Source organism: Balaenoptera acutorostrata, chromosome 6, assembly GCF_949987535.1.
Source record: "Balaenoptera acutorostrata chromosome 6, mBalAcu1.1, whole genome shotgun sequence".
In the NCBI taxonomy this organism is placed as follows: Eukaryota; Metazoa; Chordata; class Mammalia; order Artiodactyla; family Balaenopteridae; genus Balaenoptera; species Balaenoptera acutorostrata.
In genome coordinates, this window is record NC_080069.1 from 81,472,586 (window position 1) to 81,496,168 (window position 23,583).

Below are 23,583 nucleotides of genomic sequence, written 5' to 3' on the forward strand. Positions count from 1 at the left end.
CAGCATTCTTTAGATTGGCAAAAAAATACATTTCATAATTTCTAGAAATGTGTCCATATTTAATCTTTCAATATGGCACAAAACACGTCTACTAAGAAACCCAAATTTACCTTTAGTTTTTCTGCAGTAGGAAGCCAAAAGTAGGAAAACCTACGTTCAGTAATTAATGTTTCACTATTTTATCTTACTTGGAAATGAACTATATATTCAATAAATTTCTATCTTTTAACTTCTCTTAGCAAACTCTAAAGTTTCACGTTACTAAAAACATATTTGGAAGCTATTTTTAAAGTATATATATATATATATATATATATATATATATATAATAAAACATAATTATTGCATCTAAATACTCTTATCCCACTTACATCTACTTAAATCATTTGGTCCCAACAATTATGTTTAGATGACTCACAAAAACTTCATGAAATATTAGACAAAGTCAGTCACCGTCAGCTAATTTAATTAGTCAGCTAATTGTGGACAGATTTTTCAACAGAGATAACGTACATGATCTTATTTGACTAATCATCCCAGGTTGAATAAAATTGTTTATGTGTATTATATTAAATGCTGATAACTCTGTTTTAATTAAACCAACAAACTTAAACTAGCCTTGATACTGAATCATTTCCCAGATCACAAGACCCTGAAAAGCATTTAAGTTCTGTTATATTTCTGAGAATTTTAGAACACTCAATCCTTACAAGTGCTTGCCTTCAACCTAACTAAACAGAGCTCTTATAAAAATTAATTTTGGCAATACCATCTAGAGGTAGAAAAATATTGCACATCTACAACATACACATATAGACACACATAAACATACCTACAGACTCAAACACAGACCCCATAACCACTGCCTTAAAATTTTAGCTGTGAGTCAGGCACATCAATATAAAACTCACTAGTTTATAAAAGAACCATTGGATCCAAATTTTGTTTTGGCAGTTGGAACAAGCTAAGTTCACCTACTCCGATGGCCAAAGCCTTTTAGCAATATTTGTGGAGAGGACATTCAAGACTTTCCATTAGCTTAATTTCAAAATACCTCCGCTTTTTTTCCTTCTGATAAGAAACATCTCCCCAGAGTCTGCATTTTGAAGAATGGCTTCTAGGTCCCAGAGAAGATGCGGGCAGAAAATCTACATCAAAAAGGCACAGAGAGGGCTTCCCTGGTGGCGCAGTAGTTGAGAATCTGCCTGCTAATGCAGGGGACACGGGTTCGAGCCCTGGTCTGGGAGGATCCCACGTGCCGCGGGGCAACTGGGCCCGTGAGCCACAACTACTGAGCCTGCGCGTCTGGAGCCTGTGCTCCGCAACAAGAGAGGCCGCGATAGTGAGAGGCCCGCGCACCGCGATGAAGAGTGGCCCCCGCTTGCTGCAACTAGAGAAAGCCCTCGCACAGAAACGAAGACCCAACACAGCCAAAAATAAATAAATTAATTAATTAATTTAAAAAAAATTAACACTTCAGGATATTCATATACTATTAAAAAAAAAAAAAGAAGGCACAGAGAAAGTCTCCAAGTCTCCAAGATGGAGTTTGGGGGCATATTTGCCTGTTATCGAAGGTCTAGAGTAAATGTCCTTTTTTTTTTTTTACATGAAAGACAATTCTGTTTCCAACATCCAGATCTTTTATAATATCTACAAGCATTTAGAGATGAATAGGGCAGGTTTGGGGATTGATAAAGATAAGCAGGATTTGAGTTGATTTTAGAGCCACACTTCTGGTTTGTAGAGATTTGCAAGATGAAGACAGTTGTTTCCAATTCCCTGCAAAGAGCTGATTACAGCCTGAGCATCAAGGAACTGACCTACCCATCCAAATAAACTTGCTTCTTTATATGAGGGAGACTTCCAACTAAGATGGAAATCAAAAGATTTCTACGTTCTAGAACTTCAGGGTTTAATGCAGTATGCCTTGAAAAAAAATCTGTATAAAGTGTTCAACGAAGGCCTTCAAATGTTCTTTTTTTCCCCGAGTTTACAATTCAACATTAGACCAATTCAGTTGAATAGGTAAAGGTTCTACTATTGCTCCTATCTGCCCATGAATATCAGCCTTCAGCTGAGCCATTTCTTGGTCATTTGTAGGAGGGCCTGGAAGAAATTCTGGCCAGCTGTTTCCTCTATCAGCCACCCTCACATACACACACACCCTGGGGCTGCTTAGCCTGATAACTATATTACAATCAAGGATGAGAAGCATACTCCTTCCCAGCCAATTTAGGTCCCTGTGAGTGAGGTTGTAAACGGTCACTAATCTTTCCATTCTTCTCTAAATTTAGTAGGATCTTCTGAAAGTGGAGATAAATGGGCTTTATAGATTAGAAGATCTGTTGCTGGTCAGGGGACATGAATTCATTGCAGTGGAGGTCCAGGATACATCAGCAAAGGACATTGCATAGGAAGGCCTGAAGCTGGCAGAGCCTCGTAGAGACCTGGAGAGTAGGAGGAATTTTAAGAGACAGCAAAGGGAGTCCTACTGCCTGTACCAGGTTCTTCTGCTAAATTCACTTCCTGGCTTTCAGCATTTTTATGAGTAACCCGTATACTTTGGGCCTAGAGATTAGGCTGGAGGGATCTCTGTGAGTCTTGTAGGAAAAGAGAAGCTAAAACATGCAGATGAGGCCGGATTTTGAGAAGGGGAATTTACATTGGATGTGGACATCAAGTTTGTTTTAAGTTTAATTTCTGTTCTTCATCTTGTTATGGAAGTCCGTGTGGCTAGCTGTTATACTTCTCTGTCTTCTTTTCAATTTGATCTTTCCATAGGTACCAATAAGACAATTGTGTAGGATGACAGTGCTCTAAAAACTATTTTCTCTCTCAAATACAACCAATTCGGGCTTCCCTGGTGGCACAGTGGTTGGGAGTCTGCCTGCCAATGCAGGGGACACGGGTTCGAGCCCTGGTCTGGGAAGATCCCACATGCCGCGGAGCAACTGGGCCTGTGAGCCACAATTACTGAGCCTGCGCGTCTGGAGCCTGTGCTCTGCAACAAGAGAGGCCGCGATAATGAGAGGCCCGCGCACTGCGATGAAGAGTGGCCCCCACTTGCCGCAACTAGAGAAAGCCCTCGCACAGAAACGAAGACCCAACACAGCCATAAATAAATAAATAAGTAAATAAAAATTAAAAAAAAAAAATACAGCCAATTCAAAGGATCCATCATGTGGCCAAGGACAAATTGCACCTAATATTAGCCTCAATAGTGACTCAAACCAACAAGCCTTTATATGGTTTAACCAAGGCTGCAAGACGTGTTCCACAAGAGAATACAAAAGATGCAGCCCTCAAAAGATCTAGAAAGTTAACTCCCAAAGTTAGCCTAAGAAAGATCTATCTGCAGATGTGGGTGCAACCCACATTTCTGTCTGGCTAAATTAGTAAAAACAGTGTTTCCTGATGTGATAAGAATTCATATCTTCTGCAGGCTTTTCTCGGAGGTCCCAGGATCTCTCTCAGCTGTAGCAGCCCTGAAGTGAGCAGTGTCCAGCCAGTGAAAAATCCCATCTGCATTGCCACCTCTAGAGGTAGAAAAATTGTCCCTTCTTCCTTTTTAGGTTCTTTGGCTAGTCTAACAATTAAATTAATATTAGCCAGATTAATAGGAGAAAATCAAACAAAAGTTTAATAATATGTATACCTCCTGTATACATGGGAGAGACCCAGGAAAACTGAGTAACTCTCTGAAATGGCTAGAGCTATCATCTTTTTTTTTTTAAATTTATTTATTTTCTTTATTTTATTGTTGGCTGTGTTGGGTCTTCGTTGTTGCATGCAGGGTTTCTCTAGTTGCAGCGAGCGGGGCCTACTCTTCGTTGAGGTGCACGGGCTTCTCATTGTGGTGGCTTCTCTTGTTGCGGAGCACGGGCTCTAGGCACGCAGGCTTCAGTAGTTGCAGAACACGGGCTCAGTAGTTGTGGTGCATGGGCTCAGTAGACGTGGCACGCGGGCTCTAGAGCGCAGGCTCAGTAGTTGTGATGCACAGGCTTAGTTGCTCTGCGGCATGTGGGATCTTCCGGGACCAGGGCTTGAACCGGTGTCCCCTACCGGCGTCCCCTGCATTGGCAGGTGGATTCTCAACCACTGCGCCACCAGGGAAGCCCTAAAACTATCATCTTAAATGTCATATTCATCTAAGACAAAAAATGGTGGTGGTGGGGAGTCAGTTGCGGGAGGTTACCAGGAAAAGCACAGTAAACAAGTGTCAGGTTGTTATGCAGATTTAAGCCCTCAGCTTCTCATTGACAAGAGTTTCTGGAAATTTAGCTATCCTTCTTTTCCTGGTACAGAGAGGGAGACATCCTTACAAATGGAGATTTCCCTTATAAATGTTAACATTTCTTACAAAAGGGCAACTGCTACTAAGTTTTCAGAGCTTCACCTGTGTCTGCTCTTTCTTAAAAATAACCAGCTTAAGATAATCACTATGCCAACAAGGCATATGTTGGGGTGGTATATTTTGCTCCCCTGCAGACTTAAGATGAGTGAATATTATTCACTGCTGAGCAACCCAGAGGCAATCATAAACCTCCTGAGCAGGGCAAGTCAGGGATTAAGAAATAGTCTCTTGAGGACTCTTATTGGCTTTGTTCCTGCCAAATCAGTTCAACCATCTGTGGAGAGGTGGTAACATAGGTCAGGGTCTTAAAAGAGATATGCTTACAATGAAGAAAAAAAAAAAAAGAAACATTAATATTAAAGGTCTAAGAGATCTTTGGATTATGCAAGCACTGCTCGTTGTTTCTGAAAGCTAAAATGTCAGTGCCCTTGGCAATGCTGTCCATGGTTTTACTCCCTCTCATAGAATGGCATGTATGACCTGAACATTTTGCCAGAATTCCTGGTGGCCCAGCCAGTGGTTTGTGTGGGAAGAATCCAGTGCATGTACGTGTGGTCTGTGGTGATGATGAGTTCTTCAGGGATGTATCAAGCTGCTGGGCTTCAGTTGCCAGTGTTTCCTCAGATCCTGGAGAAAAAGTCCAGCTACAAGCCAACCTATAGTCCTGATAACAATCTAGGCAGTCAGGTTTTAGTTCTTGGTCAAGAGGGAGGGAGAAAAAAAGAAAACATTACTTTGGAAGTTGTAGCTAGATGTTGCAGGAAACTGGAAGAATTGAAAACTTGCAAGGGTTGACAATTTGTGCAAGGTGACAGGATCTAGTCTAAGTTATAGGTAGGTAATGAAACTGGCTTTTCCACAGTGATAAAGAAACCAATTAAATCCCTACCTGACAAATGAGTTTGCACATCCATCTGTGACCTGCAATTTACAAAGATGTACAAAATAGCTCAAAAACAATGAATAGAACCAGAATCTGATCACCCCAGAGGATGTGCTGTTATTTTCTATGAAACACAAAATTTCTCTCTACATTCACACCTCTTTTGATGAAAGATAGCCTTAAAGAAAGATTATTCTTGATCACAAAATAAGGCTGACCTCATTAAGGCTGACCTGATAATTTACACAGGTGCAGCAAGAATGCTAATCTAGCATATAAACCTTTTAAAGTTTGCTTTATTGGATTTTTTTCATAGGGAATCTCAGCTTGGACTTGTACAAACCTTTTAAGGCTAGGAAGCCAAACCATGAACTTGCCATCACATTTCACCTGCAGTATCTATGGAATTGGATAAATCCCTCTCTTCTCTATGTCCCAAAATTACTCTAAGGTTCCTGGACCTGTCAGGAAGTGACCCTTCTTGCTCACCTGTAAGGCTGGAACCCTGTAAGCCAAGTACCAGGCCAGTTTTCCTAAAAGGGCTTTGTAAGCATTAGCTCTAGAATAGCTTCTTAAAAGTGTCTAGTAAGTGAGCATCATTCTCAAATATGACATTCCAGTCAAGGCCTTGGCTTTATCATATCCTATCAACAAGGAGGATAGAGTCTTACTGAACCTATGCAAATAATTATATTGTCATGAATATAAGAATGTTCAATAAGAGATTCTTAACTCTGAAGGGGAAAGCAGGGAGAAGAAAGATAAATTTCATTTCTCTTTACAAAAGTATAGTCTACTAAATCGTTGTGAGTTACAAATAGCTTAAGGGAAAAGAGAAAGAAAGGGGTTTTGTATGTCCAGGAAAAAATAGAACATTAAGGAATCAATATTCCAAACAAAACTCAAAATCATCTTTCATCAGATCTTCATTCTGTCCTAAGTAAGTAATGTTCTGATTGATCTTGATTTGCAATCTCATGAATGCATCTGCTTCTCTACTAGAGTTCTGGAAATCTTGACTCATTCCACTGGTATATCCTCAAAAGTTATTTAAGTGATACCATCAGAAGTCTGTGTCCAAGAGTACTTGGTTGGCAGAGTTCTTTTCCACGGGTCTCCGAGAGATAGTCCTTCTTTGTTGAAAACAAAACACTCTGGCCTGATTTGCAAGCACTTTCAGGGAAGCATCAGAGAAAAACAAAAAAACTATCTGTAGATGATGAAACACTTAGAATGACCAGGGTTAACTTATTACTGATAATTTTCAAAAAGGGGAAGTTCTGATGAGAATTCATTACAAAAATAATGCAAGTAGCAAGAAAATTTGTTTATGTAGCATGCAAAGATGAAGTCAATCCAAAATCAAAGTGGTTTTACCCGAAAATTGGTTTTGCCTCTTGGTGGGTGTGGAGCCAAAAGACACAATCAAGCCAAAGAGCAGGAGAAGGAAGGATGTATTACTTGCAACAAGTAAGGAGAAAACCGGGTATGCTTCCCAAAGCGATGTCTCCCCAAACAGTAAAACTGGGAAAGTCTTAAGCTAAGGGTGCATGCATATTCATGAAGGGGCTTGAGCAGAGGAGAATTCAGCACAGAATTGGGGCAAAGGTTGACAGAGTCCAGGCTCCAGTTTACTGAGGTCTACAAGGGTCAGCAAGGTCAGCATCATCATTTCCTAGGTTCCAGTTTGTCTGGTGGTTGAGTGCTCAAGGGGGGTTGGATCTCTCAGAACAGCTCAAGAATGTGTTTCAGACTAATCTTTACCTTCAAAAAAGAACTGGGAGTCTTGACACCTGATACATTATCTCCCTGGCCTGGTAATACCTGTTTGTTCTTACATTGTTTTGTTCCCTTAAAATCATTAACTACTGAGATCTATGCTTCTGCAAGGTCAAGCATTGTGGTCAGGCTTAGATTACAAAATGGCTTAGGCCTAAAATGGCTTCTCGTATGTCAAGAAAGCTATGTCTGGTTCTCTTCCTCCGGGGGACCTCTACCCTATCTGCCTACAGTGGCAGTAGAAGACTTTAAAAGTAAACATAGGAGGTGACATGGTTGTAAAGAACCACAGCTCTTTCGAAAGTGAGAGGACTTTGCTTTTTTAAAATCAAGAACATGATAAAGTCAACATAAGGCACAGGAAGTTATTATGATAAGATACAAAATCTTTGCCTTCTAGGCATATTACTCAGAATTAAAACCTCTTTACAACTTCTTATGAAGAACAGACCATAAGAAAATTTTGTCATTGTTAACAGAGAGAACACCAAGTTCTGGTTTTGTATCAGCATTATATTTTTGATACTAAAGCTTTAAAAATATTCTTATAAATGAAGCTGTCAAACCTTAGCCAGCTTTCACAATGACAAACAAAATTCTCTCTCTGAGAATCTTCTACAACTTTCTATAGCCCTTCTGGTTTTCCCTACATTTTTCTCTTTCTCATCCTGAAACAACCAGTCATTTGCCCTTAGGACAAAATTAGTCTCCCTTTCTTCAAAAAATACATCCTGAATACCTTGCATACACAGCTGTTCCTTTCTGGCATCATTTCTCCAAGCAGAGTCTCACTCGTTGTTATGGGCTGAATCGTGGTTTTTTTTAATTCATATGTTTTAGTTCTAACCCCTAGTGCCTCTGAATGTGACTGTATTTGGACACAGGGTCTTTTAATAGTAATTAAGTTAAATGAGGTCATTAGGCTGGATCCTAATCCAGTATGACCAGTGTCCTTATAAGAAGAGGAGATTAGGACACAGATACACCCAAAAGGAAAACTGCATGAAGACATAGGGAGAAGATAATCATCTTTGAGCCAAGGAGAGAGGTCTCAGAAGAAAGCAATCCTGTGGACACCTTGACTCGTGTCAAGTTTAGGGGCCTCTCGCCTCCAGAATTGTGAGAAAATAAAATTCTGTTGTTTAAGCCTTCCAGTCTCCGATACTTTGTTAGAGTAGCCCTCCCTAGCAAACTAATACACTTACAGAGAGAACTATGACATAGATAATTGTGAGCTATTATACACTGGCATATTGTAGCAGACTAGCCAAGCTAAAGAATATACATTTCATAACTTTTTTTATAGTCATACATTTCCTTATACAATTAGTCAGTGTGGCAACAATGAATGTGTTCATTAATAGACTGAAATATATTTAAGCTTCTCTGTCATAGAAGCTTAAAAATAAGAGGTAAAAACTTTTAAGTTTATAGAAACTTAAAATTATGTTTCAGTATTCTATCTTACTTAGAAATGATCTAGACATTTAATGAATATCTATCAGTTAATTTAATTTAGCATAAGTTTAAGATTTTAAGATACCTAAAAGAGATTGGAAACTATCTTCAAGCTGACATTTTATAAAACATAATTATTGTTGAAATTATTGTCAGAATAATGATTCAATTTGTTTAAATACAAATTTACCTCTTTTATACCGTTAAACATGTAGTAGACGTAACAGTAGCTTATTAATAAGCAAATCTGTATAAGTTTAGGAAGAACATGTCTAAATAGAATAAAAATGTATGCTTGTTTTATACTTAATGCTGATAACTCAGAAGACAGAGCTGTTTTTATTAAACCAACAATATCAGACTAGTGTCATTTGCCAAAGATTTACCTAAATTATGTGGACATGAATTCTTTAAATATTTGGGTAGTTTCTGCAAAAGTACTGTTGAAAGTACTCTTATTGAGTATTAGATGCTCATATTAGAAGTATTAGGACTTAAAATATTAGAAGTTCAATTTCCTTAATTTCTGGGAATTTTAGGAGTATTTAATTTACATAAGCTCTAACTTATTTCTAAGTCGATCAGAATTGAGGACCTTTAAGGGATTTTATCATCTAATCTGGTAATACCATCTGGATTTAGGAAAATAGTATGTGTATAATACATATATACATATAGATATGTAAACATATATATGTAAACATAGAGACAGGCTCGAACAGAGAGTTTATAGCTTCAACGTTAAAATTTCAACTCACCAGTTCGTATAAAAGTGCGGCTCTCATCCTTTACCAAGATTGTGTTTCTAGCAAATCATTACTTGCTCAATATGAGGCTTAAGCATTTCCACAAACACTGGTAGAGCAGACCTTTAAGATTTCCTCTGCCCTGATGGGTAATCTTACAGAGTCTGTGGACTAAATTTTGGGCAAGGGACTGAGAAAAGACCAAGCGGCCATCTGTGTGCCTCCAAAGCCTATCTGAGTGGATAAAACATCCAGTCTGTTTCCAGTGACGTTTTTCACACAAGTGGTTGCTGTTGGGGTCCCTGAGCCCCTCAAGAGCCCCTGATGGGAGAAGGGTGTATTGTAAGGCCTGAAGTTTCATGTGCTGCCTTGACACCTTTGATCCTCACAGGGCCCCAAAGCCCTAACCATGTGTTCCGCTTCTCTTCCCTTGCTCTGCTCTTGCCCCCGCACAATGCAAATGGCTCCCCGCTCAGCTAGTACCCCCATCAGCCAGACCAGATGCACGCCTCTTGATTCTCAATAAGGAGTCTTACCTCCCTGCCAGCCCACACAATTATTTAAATAAACCATCACATATTCCCATGGATACCCAGGGTCACCCATCCCTGTGCCTCTACCACAGAGCCTGCCTTCCACAGTCCCTGCTCATTCACTCTGATGTTGAATGTAACCCCCATGCGGCCCTGAGTGACAGGGAGTGCTCTCCTCCCCCAGGCTGAGCCTATGTGACTATAATAAACTGCTATCAGTCTCATCTGTCTAGTATCAGGTGTTGTGTCTTTGACTACCTCGTTCTCTTTAGGGCAGGAGATCCCTTCTCCACCAATGGAGTGAAGAGGAGGCGAGCAGAAAGGAAGGGACCCAAATCTCAAGGGACTAGGAGCTGAGGAGCTAGGGTGCGCAGGGAGGGGTCTGACAGGGTGGGTGGGACTGGACAAGACAAGGGAGTTGAAGGGGGACAGATCAAAGGATTCAGGGCAGCGGAAGAGAAGGTTCAGATGATAAAAAGGAGCGGGGGATGATGGGAAGGGAGAGGTCCTACATGAGCCAGGTTGGGGAGATCCCAAGTTTCCCAAAGAAGCCTCTGAAGTTCTAAATTGCTTTGGGTAAAATTTGCCATTTTTTGAAGATAATTAAACTGAATTTGTGCCACAATGAACATGCAAAGATTCTCTCTTTGTTGGAAAGAATGAAAGTAACTCATTACTGTGATCCTTCAACAAACAAGACGTCCGGAGCACTGGTTCGAGACCTGAACTCACCAAAGTTCCCGCAAAGCACTGAACCGTTGCCAGCATAGGGATGGTAGAGGTCCGTAGGTGAGGTCCAGTCTTCAGCCAAGTCACAGCACCAGAAAAACTGTCAAACAAAAACCAAATCCAGATTTGGTAAGAAGAGACTTGATTCAAAAGGATTATTGCAATTCGGGGAAGGGGCTTATTGCACTAGGCGGAGGGGCGATCCTAATGGAGAGTGCTCCATTTGTAAGATCTGCAGGCTTTTGAAAGATCAGGCAGAAAAGGGCTAGAAAGAATGGGTAACAGGGAGTGAGATGAGCAGCTGGCTTGACCAGACAATTGATCAGGAAAGGTTTTCCTTAAGGTCAGCTGAGAAGGGGCTTCCTGCTCCCTACCTCCCGCCCCCCCCGCCCCCCCCCCGCCCCCCCCAGCCAGACAGCATGAGGGATCTTAGTTCCCCAACAGGGGTGGAACCTGTGTCTCCTGCAGTGGAAGTGTGGAGTCCTAACCACTGGACCACCAGGGAATTCCCAGAAAGGGGCTTCTTGGTAGGGGAAATTAGGGGTTTATTCTGCCTCCCAGTGCTAGCTTAGGCTGAGGGCAAATGAAACATAAAAGTCCTGGGGAAGGAAGGATGCATAAATAAAGTCAAGTGAGCAGGCGTTTTGTACAGACAGGTCAGCATGGACAAACAGTTCAGCTAATCATTTATGAGACAAAGAAGGGAATTTGGAGGGTCTGTGTCTGGCCTTGTCATGGGTAATCAAGGGAGTTCTCTGTGACTTTTATCTAAGTCACTTGAGGAAAGGTGGTGGTTCTTTGCAGTAAGCTGTTCCCTGGAACACAAAAGGGTGTGGGGATGGGTTTTTCTTTCTTTTTTTTTTTTTAAACAACGACTGTCTTTCGAGAGCACAGGGTTTGGGTCGAGTTCAACACTGTCTCCTTATTTGAGTTGTACTTTTAACCACAGTTTTATTATACTTAAAAAAATGTATTACAAGTGTCATCACTGTAAAAGCTGTGTTTATCAGCACTTCCCTGAATTTACAATATTAGATTAGTTGATACTTGTAATTCTGAGTTTACTCCTCATGCTGGTTATTAAGGTATATCTTGCGGCTCAAGCCCATTCTTCCGTGCTCTGTTCTGTGATGCTGTGGGTGTGACGTAGCCAACCATGTTTCCTGTAAGGTTTTGCCAATAGGGGGCTTGAGGAGAGCTGAGAGCCGGTGGAGGGAGAAGGGATTTGCTCCTTGATATTTGGTCAGTGGGGACAAACAGTTCAGATAATCATTCCCACCAGTGTCACCAAGCAGTGGCTCTTTCCCCTCCCTGGCTGAAGCAGTTGGTTCCAATTTCCAGTTTTTAATCTACCCTCTTTTCCAGCCTCAACACTTACCTTCAGAAATAACACCACCAGCTGGGTGCTCCCCTTCCCCAACCTCAGAGGTCCGAGTCCCAGCTGCCCAGGGGCCTCCTCCGAGCTCTTAGTTTCTGATACCCCCACACTTCTCTCTCCAGCTCTACCAGCGGCACTTGCTCCCCACAGTGGGCATCTCTTTGCTACTGCCGTGTTTCTCTTTGGGCCTTTTCAATCCTCCTTACTTGTTCAACCAATTCCTTAAATTCTCTATAAAAATAACTGCTATGATTTTTGCTTTCCGCCTGGACTCTGACTGATACACCCCTAAGACATCCAGAAATACCTTCTGAACCACCCTTGTGTAAATTTATGATGGATTATATGTTATTGTGGTCATTAAAAATAGGTGGATTGGGCTTCCCTGGTGGCGCAGTGGTTAAGAATCCACCTGCCAATGCGGGGGACACAGGTTTGATCCCTGGTCTGGGAAGATCCCACATGCCGCCAAGCAACTAAGCCTGTGTGCCACAACTACTGAAGCCTGCGTGCCTAGAGCCTGTGTTCCGCAAGAAGAGAAGCCACCGCAATGAGAAGACTGCGCACCACAACGAAGAGTAGACCTCACTCGCTGCAACTAGAGAAAGCCCGCGCGCAGCAACGAAGACCCAACGCAGCCAAAAATAAATAAATAGATAAGGAAATAAATTTATAACAACAACAACAAAAAGTGGATTATATTCATGGGATACATGCCACACACAACTGACAAAAAAGATACATTCTAAAGGTTAATTTACAAATTCATTGTCTGGATCTTGAAATTAATTTCCCTATCAAAATAATATTACACACTAAAGTTAGATGATCAGATAAATCCAGCAATGTTCATAATATAACTGAACAAGCTATACAAATTGTGTTAGGGAACAGAATTAGCATCGCTTTGCAACATATATTCAAAATTCCAGTTATTATGCTAGTGAAACTGAGCCACGTAAAAGTGAGTTCCTTTTGCCAAGTTTATGATTAACCTCTCTATCCAAAACTTTATTCTCTTTATTGTCCTGCCCCTGATCCCCTCAAGATTTAGGCGTATCAAAGAAAAGGGGGGATTGAAACTGAGCAGGACCCTGCAGGGCCTTCCCAGGTACAAAAGCCTCTCCGTGGCCCCTGTTTCTGTAACTGAGCAGGACCCTATGGGGCCTTCCTGGGACAGGCTTTCCCCCATATCCTCTGCTTTAGCTCCTCTCTGAAGTACCTAGATAATAGTATTTGATGCAAATTTCCTGAGTTGTTTTGCAGATGTGAACGGCCACCCCCCACCCCCACCTCCCCTGCAAATGGAAGAACTACTAGAGGACCATGAGCACAGCCCGGGCCTCCTGGAGCCTAAGGACTGATGTTAACCCCTGTGATGCTACCCTGCTGCCTCACCATCAGCCAGTCAGAGAACTGTGTACAAGCTGAGCACGTACCCTGCGATCCCCCTTCTCCTGGCCTTTAAAAATGTTGTTTGTATGTGTGTTAGTACTTGCATTGACCAGCTGAGACATCTTTGGTGAATAACGGGGTTCGTGTGTGATGACACCAGGGTACCTTTCCCTATTGTGTTGGTTTCGCCTGCGACGGAGCGTTGGTTAGAATTTTCTTCCTTTTTGGAGTTAGGGAAATCTAACCCTGAGAGACTGATTTGAATTGCTGTTTGCTTGATATCTGATAACACCGGCTGTGAATAATTAAGTATGGGTGATCAGAGCTCTGTTCCGTCTTATAGTCCCCTGGGGTACTTCTGAAAAACTGAGAGATCTTCAGCTATGCTCCCTAAATGAAAGAAAATGCCTCAATACTCCCTTAGATCTGGAAGGCAAAAGCCCCTAATGGCTTGGCTGTTATATCAAAGTGGGTCTTTTGCAATTGCTTTTACCTTGGGGGTATGTGTGTGTATGTGAATGAGTGTCTCAGTATCTGAGTCCAAATCCCTTTTTCTCTTCCTGGTTTTGCTGAAAAAGGGGCATGCGAATGTGAGCGGATGATATGTATTATTGTATTTGTTTGTTTAAACTGAGGTTGATATTTGGGAACTGGAAAAAAGAAGGTTCCTTGAAAATAGCCTGAGATGGCTGGGTTTTGAGTAAGTAGTTAGAAGAGGAATTTGCATTTCTCTTCCTGTGCCTTTGAGAAATAGTGATCTACCTGGGCTCTCTGGAGCTTATCTAATCAATCTGTGTTGCTTGGAACTGAAGAAAAAAGGGGATGCAGGAATAACATTCAAAACTGCTGGGAATGTTCCCTCAGCCAAACTTTAATTCATAAGCTTCATAAGGGTACGAAGAAACTTACAGTAAAACCTATTAATTATAAAAAGGTGAAAGAGGTCCAACAGGGACAGGAGACTCTCTTCCAAGGGAGACTACTGGAGGCTTTTAGGAAGTATACGAATGTGGATCCCTCATCCCCCAGGGGACAGGCCCTTGTGGCTATGCATTTCATAGCCCAGTCTGCCCCACACACCAGGCGCAAAATTCAGAAAGCAACTGCTGGTCCTCAGACTCCAATGAACAATTTGTTCTAATTGGCTTATTTGGTTTTCACTAACAGGGATATGGTCAAAAACGCTGAATGCACCCAGAGAAATATGCAAAAGGCCCAGATGATGGCAATGTCTTTGACCCCTCAGAGACCACCAAAGGGGAAACAAAGGCAACCAAGGAGAAATTTGCCTGTATCTTTGAGATGCAAGGGTACTATCTGGTCTTCTCAGGAACCCTCATCTCTGCCATCTGTTTAAAATGCAAATTTTGAAAAGAGGGTAAAGTAATTCAGAAATTGACTTATCAAGGGTAAATAGAAATCTTAAGTGTCTTTTCTGCAAATATTTAGCTATCTAGACAAGTGAGCTTGATTTGTTCCATCTGCCAGAAACCCAACTTTAATCCAAACTCTTCTGTAAACTGATGAGTTTTACATTGCTGTACCTGACTCAGGGCTGAAATTCTGAAATAAGAACTCTGAGGTCTCTCTGTTTGTTTGTGTATATGTCTGTGTCTTTGTCTTTGGATAATACTGCTGAGGTTAATTTGTAAATGAGCTCTATTTAACTGGCTTAAAGAAAAGTAAGCGCTTACAAATCAAACAATTCTAAATACAAGAGAAATTAAGCTACATGAGTTTCAGGTTCACATGAACTGGGAAATATTCAATATTAAATTAACACCTGGTATTAATGTTTAAGTTTGTTGATCTAATTAATATAGACATGTCTTTAGAGCCATCAACATTAAGTATAATACTTTTCACTGAACCTAGGTTTAATAGATGTTAAATGAAATCCTGTTATATCTGTTGCAAATTTGTCAGCAAGAAAAGTAACTTGATATGATGAAACTTTAAATATAAATGAAATAAGAGCTTTTAGGTAAACTTTATAGGAATAATTAAGTTCTGAAAATTATCTAAAATAGTCTCTCCAGATTTTGGTAACTATTACTTGCCTCTTGGTTTTCACTAGAAATTAAGGTTTTTAAGAGTTGGGGATTCTTTTTTTTTAATTTTTAAATTTAATTTTATTTATTTTTTTATACAGCAGGTTCTTGTTAGTTATCCATTTTATACATATTAGTGTATATATGTCAATCCCAATCTCCCAGTTCATCACCACCACCCCCCCCCACCCTCGTTACTTCCCCCCTTGGTGTCCATACATTTGTTCTCTACAAGATTGGGGATTCTAATTTAAATATGTAATTAAAGCTACTAAAAATAATAAAACATTTCACTATACACTAGGAAAGTGGGATATATGTTTTGAGTAAAAAAGGAGTTTTATGCATGGTCAGGTTGAGATTAGATTACACTTAATTGGGTAAATGGATTTTGTTATTAAAAGTAGACTGGTGCAGGACCAGACTTAGTTCTTCTTTGCTAAGAGAACAAGTTTACTTGGAATGCTGCTTCTGATAACAGATTGTATGAACTACCTTGCCTTTAACTGATCTGTATTTGTTCTTAAATATTCTATCTGACCAAATGTTTTTAAGAAAACTTTTTGATATTTTTGACGAACTTCCTATCAAACTTTAATTAAAGTTCTTTTGACTTCAGCTAGCTTTGGGATGCTTCAGAGGGCTCCTGAGGCACCTCAGAAAAAAATATATATAAACTGACTAGAATTGGTTGGTATGCTAAATTACATGGAAAGCATTGTCAAATGAGTGATAAGCCTCCTCAGATTATACAGTATGAATGTTATTAATATAGACATTCTAGAAATTATATAAAGTTTCTGAAATTTGTATATGTCCTGGTATAATGTTATAATTTTAGTTATTGTAAAATGTTGCACATCACAACAGCTTGGATAAGCTTCTTTGCCAAGAAGAATTGTAATCAGATCTTTAACCTTGCCTTTTTAAGATTTTTATCATTCATAGGCAGCTAAGCTGATGCTTTGTAAAACTGCCACATCTTCAAGAAGAGTCATAGAAAGACTGTTTTGGCACAAACAGGTTTCTGATAACTTTTAAATCATACTGCTGAACTAGGTAAGATATTTTAAAAGTGTAATGGAAACTCTGATTTCATTAAACTGTTAGTAGAAAGGACTAATTATATAGGACTAAGTAAACTGATGAATATGGTTGTAATTTTTTGATTTTGCCTAAAATATTACTGGCTTTTAATCTGTGTTCATCCAGATATAAGGAAATCTTTCCCCCTAAGTATAGTTATGACTCAGGCAGAAAGTTAAAATTAATAGATAGGTCCAACTACAAAGTAGATAACAACAAGGCTAAGGGGTTTAATATTCCCTGCCCAAAGCTGATCAATTCCATTCCACAATCACCTTTCATCGCCACCATACAGCAGGAAGTAGCTAAGACCGGTCATTGCCCTTTTCCCCACAAGACTGTGGAATGGACATTGACAGTCGGGAACTGTAATAGGGAAGAACAAATCTGACTCCATATTAGACCTGCTTCTTTTATTTTAACCTTTGTATTCTATTGCTTTTGCTACAAGTTCATCACTAAAGAGATGTTGCCTATAGCTTAAAGTATACATAATGGTCCATCTCAGGGAACCCTGTCCCCACGCTTGAATGTTAAACTAGAATACCTTTGTTCAGCTCACAGGGAACATCCTGACCCAGCCCACCTGTGAATGGCTGCAGGAAAGAAGAAATGAACATATCCCCTCCTGAGTCTGCCCAAAACCAGAAGATATTTGCAACAACTTATAACCTATATTGCCTTTTTGTTATTTCTTGGATTAACAGATGCGTGACTGAGCCTCGGATAAAATAATATATAGCTCCATATAAGATCAATGATTGTAATAGTGAAACTCTAGATATGAGAAGAAGCAATGAGAGGGAATATTTTCCTGGACCATAAGAGGCTAGTAAGACAGGAGGTCTGGAGAGTTTTGGCACTAAGGCCTAGTCCAGTGCTAGCACATTGAGTGGTGTACCAATGAAACCTTTGCCAGACCTGGGAATGAGCATTCCTAGCACCATGGGATGAAATGGTCATGAAGTGCCCCCAAAACCATAGTCAAATTTATGACCATGAAGGGGCCCTGCCAGCTGAAAATTGACACTTTCCATCTACCTCTCCACTGCAGCTGCTGACCTTCAACACCCCCTGAAAGGAGTTCAGGGTGGAGATCAGGAATGAGGCACTCCGTGCTCTGGGAAAAACTGGCAGAACAGGCCTTCAGATAGATATTTTCAGAAGACTTTACGAGCCCAAATTCTTGCATCTTCTCATTCTAGAAAAGCATTAAAATCACTAATGGTGACATCTGCTTTGGCCATTGAGGAGAGAAATGCATCTGGAAGTAAAACTGGAGAAGCCACCAGCCATTCTCAAAGCAGTGTCTGCCGGAATAATTGTAACAAGCAGGACCCTGTGGGTAACTCTCTCAAGTTTATGATTAACCTCTCTATCTGAACCTTTATTCCTTTTCCTGTTCAAAACTTGTTCTTCCTCAAGATTGAGGGGTATCAAAGAAAAGGGGGAATTGTAACTGAGCAGGACCCTATGCGGCCTTCCCGGGACAGGCCTTCCCCCATATCCTCTGCTTTAGCTCCTCTCTGAAGTACCTAGATAATAGTATTTGATGCAAATTTCCTGAGTTGTTTTGCGATATGAACCCACCCCCTCCAAATGGAAGAACTACTTGCTGACCATAAGCACATAGCCCAGGCCTGCTGGAGCCTAAGGACTGATGTTAACCCCTGTGATGCTACCCTGCTGCCTCACCATCAGCCAATCAGAGAACTGTGTACAAGCTGATCACGTACCCTGCGATCCCCCTTCTCCTGGCCTTTAAAAATGCTTTGCCAAAACCCTTCGGGGAGCTCGAGACTTTTCAGGGCATGAGCCACCTCGTCTTCTTGCATGGCCTTGCAATAAACCTTTCTCTGCTCCAAACTACGACGTTTCAGTTTGTTTAGCTTCACTGTGTGTAGGGCTCACGAACTTGCGTTAACATTTCTTGTTTGTAGAAAAAGGCTACTAGGCCTCCTGAGTTCCAAAGAGCAGACTCAAGCAGTTACCAATTAGGGGAATGAGGGAATGCAGAAACAAAGGAAAAGCAGTCAAGAAACAATAGTTCAGCAAGAAAACAGAGCGCTAGTTCCTCTTCGAGGGGTATACATAACAATCTGGCATATATCTTTGAATTGTTCTGTAGAAACTAAGAACCCCACCCACCCAGGTGGGGGATGGTGACTACATGCTGACCACAAACAGTAGACCCCAGACTGGTTGGAGTCAGAAGGTTGATTAAGACGCCAGAAACATCACCACCAACCAATCAGAAAAAAGTCCACGAGCTGCAGCCCTCACCCCAAATGTTGCCTTTAAAAACCCTTCCCTGAAAGCCATCAGGGAGTTCAGGTCTTTTGAGCATGAGCTGCCAGTTCTCCTTGCTTAGCACACTGCAATAAATGCTGTACTTTCCTTCACCACAACCGGGTGTCAGGAGATTGGCTTTGCTGTGTGGAGGGTGAGTGAACCCAAGTTCCGTTAGGTAATACTAGTGACAAATTTTATTCACCTTTCATTTTTTCCTAACTAAAATTTTTAAAAATAATATTTAAAATAATATAGCCAAAATATTATCATTTCGACATATAATCAATATTTTAAAATAAATTTAGATATTAAAATATTTTTTCATATGAAGTCTTCAAAATTGATTGTGTATTTTACGCTTACCACATGTTTCAACGCAGTCCAGACGCATTTCATGGGCTCAGTAGCCACATGTGGCTAGTGGCTACCACATTAGACAATACAACTGCTGAGTTTATGCCAAATAGTAGAATTGCAGGGTTATAAGATCTGTGCATTTTATTTCTCTTTTTTTAAGATATAAATGTTTAATTATATGAGTAGATAGCTCAAGGGCAAGCAAATTTGATCAGCCCTTTAGAAATTAAAGAGTAGTCTTGTAAGCATACGGGAGGAAAATTTTTCTTTCGCCCCTTCTAGGTTCTTTGGCTGGCTTAATAATTTAATTGACACAAGACATTAACAGGAGAAAAACAAACAAAAGTTTATAACACATATACATGGGAAAGGCCCAGTAAAATTGAGTAATTTCCCCAATTGGCGCAAGTCCTCACCTTAAATACCATCTTCAGCTAAAGACAAAAGAAGATGGGTGGAGTAGGGGGACAGTCACTTTGAGCAGTTATCAAAAAAAGAAAAACACACAAAAACACACAGTAAACAAAAGGAACATTGTGTTGCATTGATAAGAGTTTTAGAGGTTTGGTCTTCCCCCCTCTTCCTAGTAGAGGGAGGGAGATACCCTCACAAAGGGTGATTTCCCTTATATATAAAAATATCTTTACAAAAGGGTAACTTTTACAATACTTAGTTTCCAGAGCTTCTCTTGTGTCTCAGTTTCTTAAAAATAACCAGTTTAAAATGATCCTTGTGCCCAAGAGGCATATTTTGGGGTGGCATATGCTGCTCCCCAAATAGGAATACTAAGTATTGACAATTAAAAACAAACTTAAAATATTCTTGATGTAAGCACAGTAAATAAAAAACTGGTCAAGTGAGGATGGAGGAAACATGTTTAGTCTAGTGGAAAGAAGTGACAGGCTTAGTTTCAAACACTGAATTAATAAAATTTATGAATTTAATTTCATAATGCAGCATTAAGGTTTTAGCATAATTGACTTCACAATGGCTTTACTTAAGGAATTAAAAAATATAATTCTGTCCTTTAGTAAAAAAGGTCATCTGGATTAGCAATAGATTGAAAAAAAAATTGCAATTACTTTTTTTCTAGTTCTGACCAAAATGTAAATTCTGTGTATATTTGCAGAAGATATTTTGGGTTCATACTTTTGTTTCCATGATAAAAATATAAACCACGCTTGAAAGAGGTTCATAAACAAGGAGCTCCACTTGTTCTAGGTCTTGCACAGAACGCATTAAGAAGATTCTTAAATAAGATGAAAGCAAGATGTTCCAAGATTATCATTGGAGGAGGAATCTCCTCTGGGAAGAGGCAAGATTTACCTTCCCCCAGGAATATTTCACTAGTGACTCCGCCATTGTCAGTACAGCTGACCTGCATGGTCCCGCTTCGCCCAGCAACACTCTGGCACAGGGGTGGGGAGGAGTTGAGTCCAGAGCACTCCTCCCAGAATATTCCAACGTCTAGAAGAGAAAAGGCCAGGTGTTCATAAAAGAGACAGGTGGGTTAACGTGACACCTGTGTGCTGTGCAGTGTGGCAGATTTATGCTCCACTTACTGGGCACTGTCATCCTCTGCTTTGTGTGGACGTGTCTATACAGCTAACCCTGTGCCTAGGGCATCTAATCTCATCAAGACCAAAGCCCAAGAAGATGAGCTTCAGATACTCAGTGCTTCCCGGCCCTGCTCTCTGTGTTCACGCGTCTCCCGTGAACAATGACCTCCTTTCCTCCGAATGGTGGACACCAGGCAAGCCTCCTGTTACAGGGAAGCCCACCCACTAAGGTCTCAGCTTTACCCTACAGCTCCAGCAGGACCCTGTGGGCAGGGAAGTGACTGTGTATCCAGTTAGTTCCTTCATTTTTTTCAGTACCTATGTGTTGAATGAATAAGTGATATGAAGATAAGTAAGAACCTGTTCTGCGCTCCAGGAGTTAAAAATTCAACGGAAGAAAACACGTACACAATATTCCTCTTGCTGCAAGGGAGATTGTGCGGACTTTTATAATTGACACAATGCTATGGGCAATGAGGGCAGGAGAGAGGTGCTTTCTACTTTGCATAGCATTGAGGATTGTTCCACAATTTAATTTAATTTTAGTTTTCATGTGAAAATGCACACGAATGTAATGAGTTTTTTAAAATGCTAAATTTAGTAAGCAAAGCTCATCAGGGAAATAAAAAATTACACGGTCACCTCTAAACTTTAACATGATGTAAAGAGCCTTAGCATTAATTTTTTTTCTTTTTCGTTATAAAACCTATTTTTATTTTTAAAATCAGAGAAGACAGCGCTTCCCGCGTTTCCTGCCTCCGAGGAACGGGGTATAAAAAACCCCACTCACGTGCCCAGTCCTCACGCGGTTCTCCCAACTAAGAACCCGGGCCAACCTGAGGAAGCAGAGAGAGGAAGCACGCGGAGTCCAGCCCTCCGCCCAGACCACGGAAACGCCCTGAGGATGTGCTGACCTCTGCCGGGTGGCCCGAGGCGCCTGCAAGAGCAGAGGTGGGAGAGGCGGGCGAGGCCCATGAGTCCGGCTAGGCGGGGATGCGCTGGGCGGGGCCTAGAGGGGCGGCCCGAGGGGCGTGGCGCGCGGGCGCGCGGGTGGGCGGCCCGAGGCCAGGCGGCGAGGTCCTCCAGCGCCACCGGCGCAGCGCAGTGCAGCGTAACGCCAGGCGAGGAGCGTACCGGCGCGGCCCAGCACGTTCCAGCGTCTTCGGGACCAGGCGCTCGCTGCTGGTAACTAACTCCCTACCAGGTCCCTGCTCGGCTGCCTGGCTGCAGGGGAGGAAAGGGGAAGGATAGGCTGGAGGGAGGGAGCCGGGTCTTAGCCAGGACCCCGCTACTCCGAGCCGGGTCAGCTCCGCCGGGGAAGAGGAAGCGTAGCCGGGGCAGGAGAAAGAGGACGCGCGGTGGGAATCGGTTTCGAGCTTGTGCGCCCGGGGTCGGGGATGGTGCAGGGCGACCCTGCCTCGACCCTACTCTTCCGTCCGGTCAGGGGAGCCTGGGGCTAGGACTCTGGTTCCCAGTGTCACCTGGAAGCCACTTTTTCTGGTCTCTTTCCCCCTGGTCCACGTAGCGAGTAGGAGCTTAGGAATCGGAGTTGGCGGCTGCGGGCGTGGATAGTCAGGGAGCGAACAGTTAATCATTGTTGTCCCTTCGGGCCAGAGGCTTTTTAACTTCATTTAATCCTAACTGTAGCCCTGCGGAGAGGCATTTATTACCCCCATTCTACTGAAAAAGAAGCCTACTCCAGGATAATAAATGACTCACCCTGGGGCAAACCACTGGAAAAGAGACGCTACTCAAGGGCTCTGAAGCCCTCAGGCGTCTCCCCATCTTCCTGTTCCCTCTCTATCTTTCACGCCAAGTCTAGGAAACGCGTGCAGCTGAGTCTATGATGAAACAGGTGATTCTTCTTAAACTCATTCTACTCCCTTCCTCGGTGTCTTTTTGGTTTTGTGTTGTTAGCACCCAATTTCTGATTTAAATGTTTCCAATTTTTGTTTATTAGCTTTTAAGGTGGAAGAAGCTCTCGCTCACAGCTCTTTTCCGCCCTTGCAGCCCTTTCTCTGGACGCCGAGCAAAACACAGGCACCCCTGCCTGCTACACACTTCTCATCTTTCCCGTTGGATGAGGTCGCTTGTAGGTCCAGCCTCGGCCTTAGGGCTGCCCGGTTGGAGGTGAGTCTTGTATCACCTGGCGTCCTGCACACCCTTGGCTTTGTGATTTCTTTTTAGAGAGAAGAGAATCTTCATTTTAGAATTAGTAGGACAAGAGGCAAATTGGGAAGATATACAGTGTTCAGAGAAAGCATGGTCTGCATTTGGTGAGGGGTAGGTGAGGCATCTGGTCAGGGACTTGCATGCTCCTCTGGGGCATTCTGCCCCCCTTTTAGAGCTGTTCTGAAAGGCAGATTTGTTTTATAAAGGGGAGGAGGAGGGCTGAATGGTTGTTAAAGATCAGTGTAAATTACCTGCTAGGAACCCAGGCAGTTCCAATCAAGCCCCCCTGCCAGAGGATTTGGTAACAGATTTCAGTTAGGGCAAGAAGGAAAATGTGGGCTCTGTGGCTCTCTGCTGTTGCTTAATGGATTTTTTGCAGGCCTTCAGGATGGTAGTTCTGGGAAGATTTTGAGTTCTCAGAAGTGGCTAACTCCTCTATGTTTAAAAACAATGTAATATACGGTGAATTTACTTTTACTCAGTTTTATTGATAGATGAAAGAAGTTTTGTTTGTTTGTTTGATTTCCCTGTTTTATGGTGAGGGTTTAAAGGTTCCTGTCAGCTCCTCTGCCTTTGCTTCAGCCTGACCTTGGAAAGAGCCTTCTCAGCCTTGGCCCTTCCATGCTTCATTAATTATAGTTCATCCTTGATTAATTATAGGACTGCTTCAAGTCACTAGTTACTTCTTTTCCATTTGCAATTTAGTCGCTTAACACTAAGGAAAATGTTTTTCTTGAGAACTATCAACTATTTACAAAATGAAATCAACAGATTTACAGGCAGGGAGCAAGTAATGTGTGGGGAGAGC

General features: G+C 41.6%; 1 protein-coding gene across 8 annotated transcripts in view; it reads left to right on the top strand.

Annotated features, from left to right (window-relative positions):
- The first annotated feature begins 21,638 nt into the window (after positions 1–21,638).
- GCNT1 (glucosaminyl (N-acetyl) transferase 1) overlaps positions 21,639–23,583 on the top strand; it is a 228,461-nt gene continuing 226,516 nt past the window's right edge. For 5 of the 8 annotated variants that reach the window (XR_009008731.1, XR_009008729.1, XR_009008730.1 and 2 more), the window contains exons 1-2: positions 21,639–21,788; positions 22,614–22,733. The gene's annotated coding sequence lies outside the window, so the exon portion shown is untranslated. Of the gene's footprint in view, positions 21,789–22,420; positions 22,459–22,563; positions 22,734–23,583 lie in introns of all 8 variants that reach the window. The other 3 variants (XM_007182288.3, XM_007182289.3, XM_057549088.1) reach the window with 3 other exon arrangements.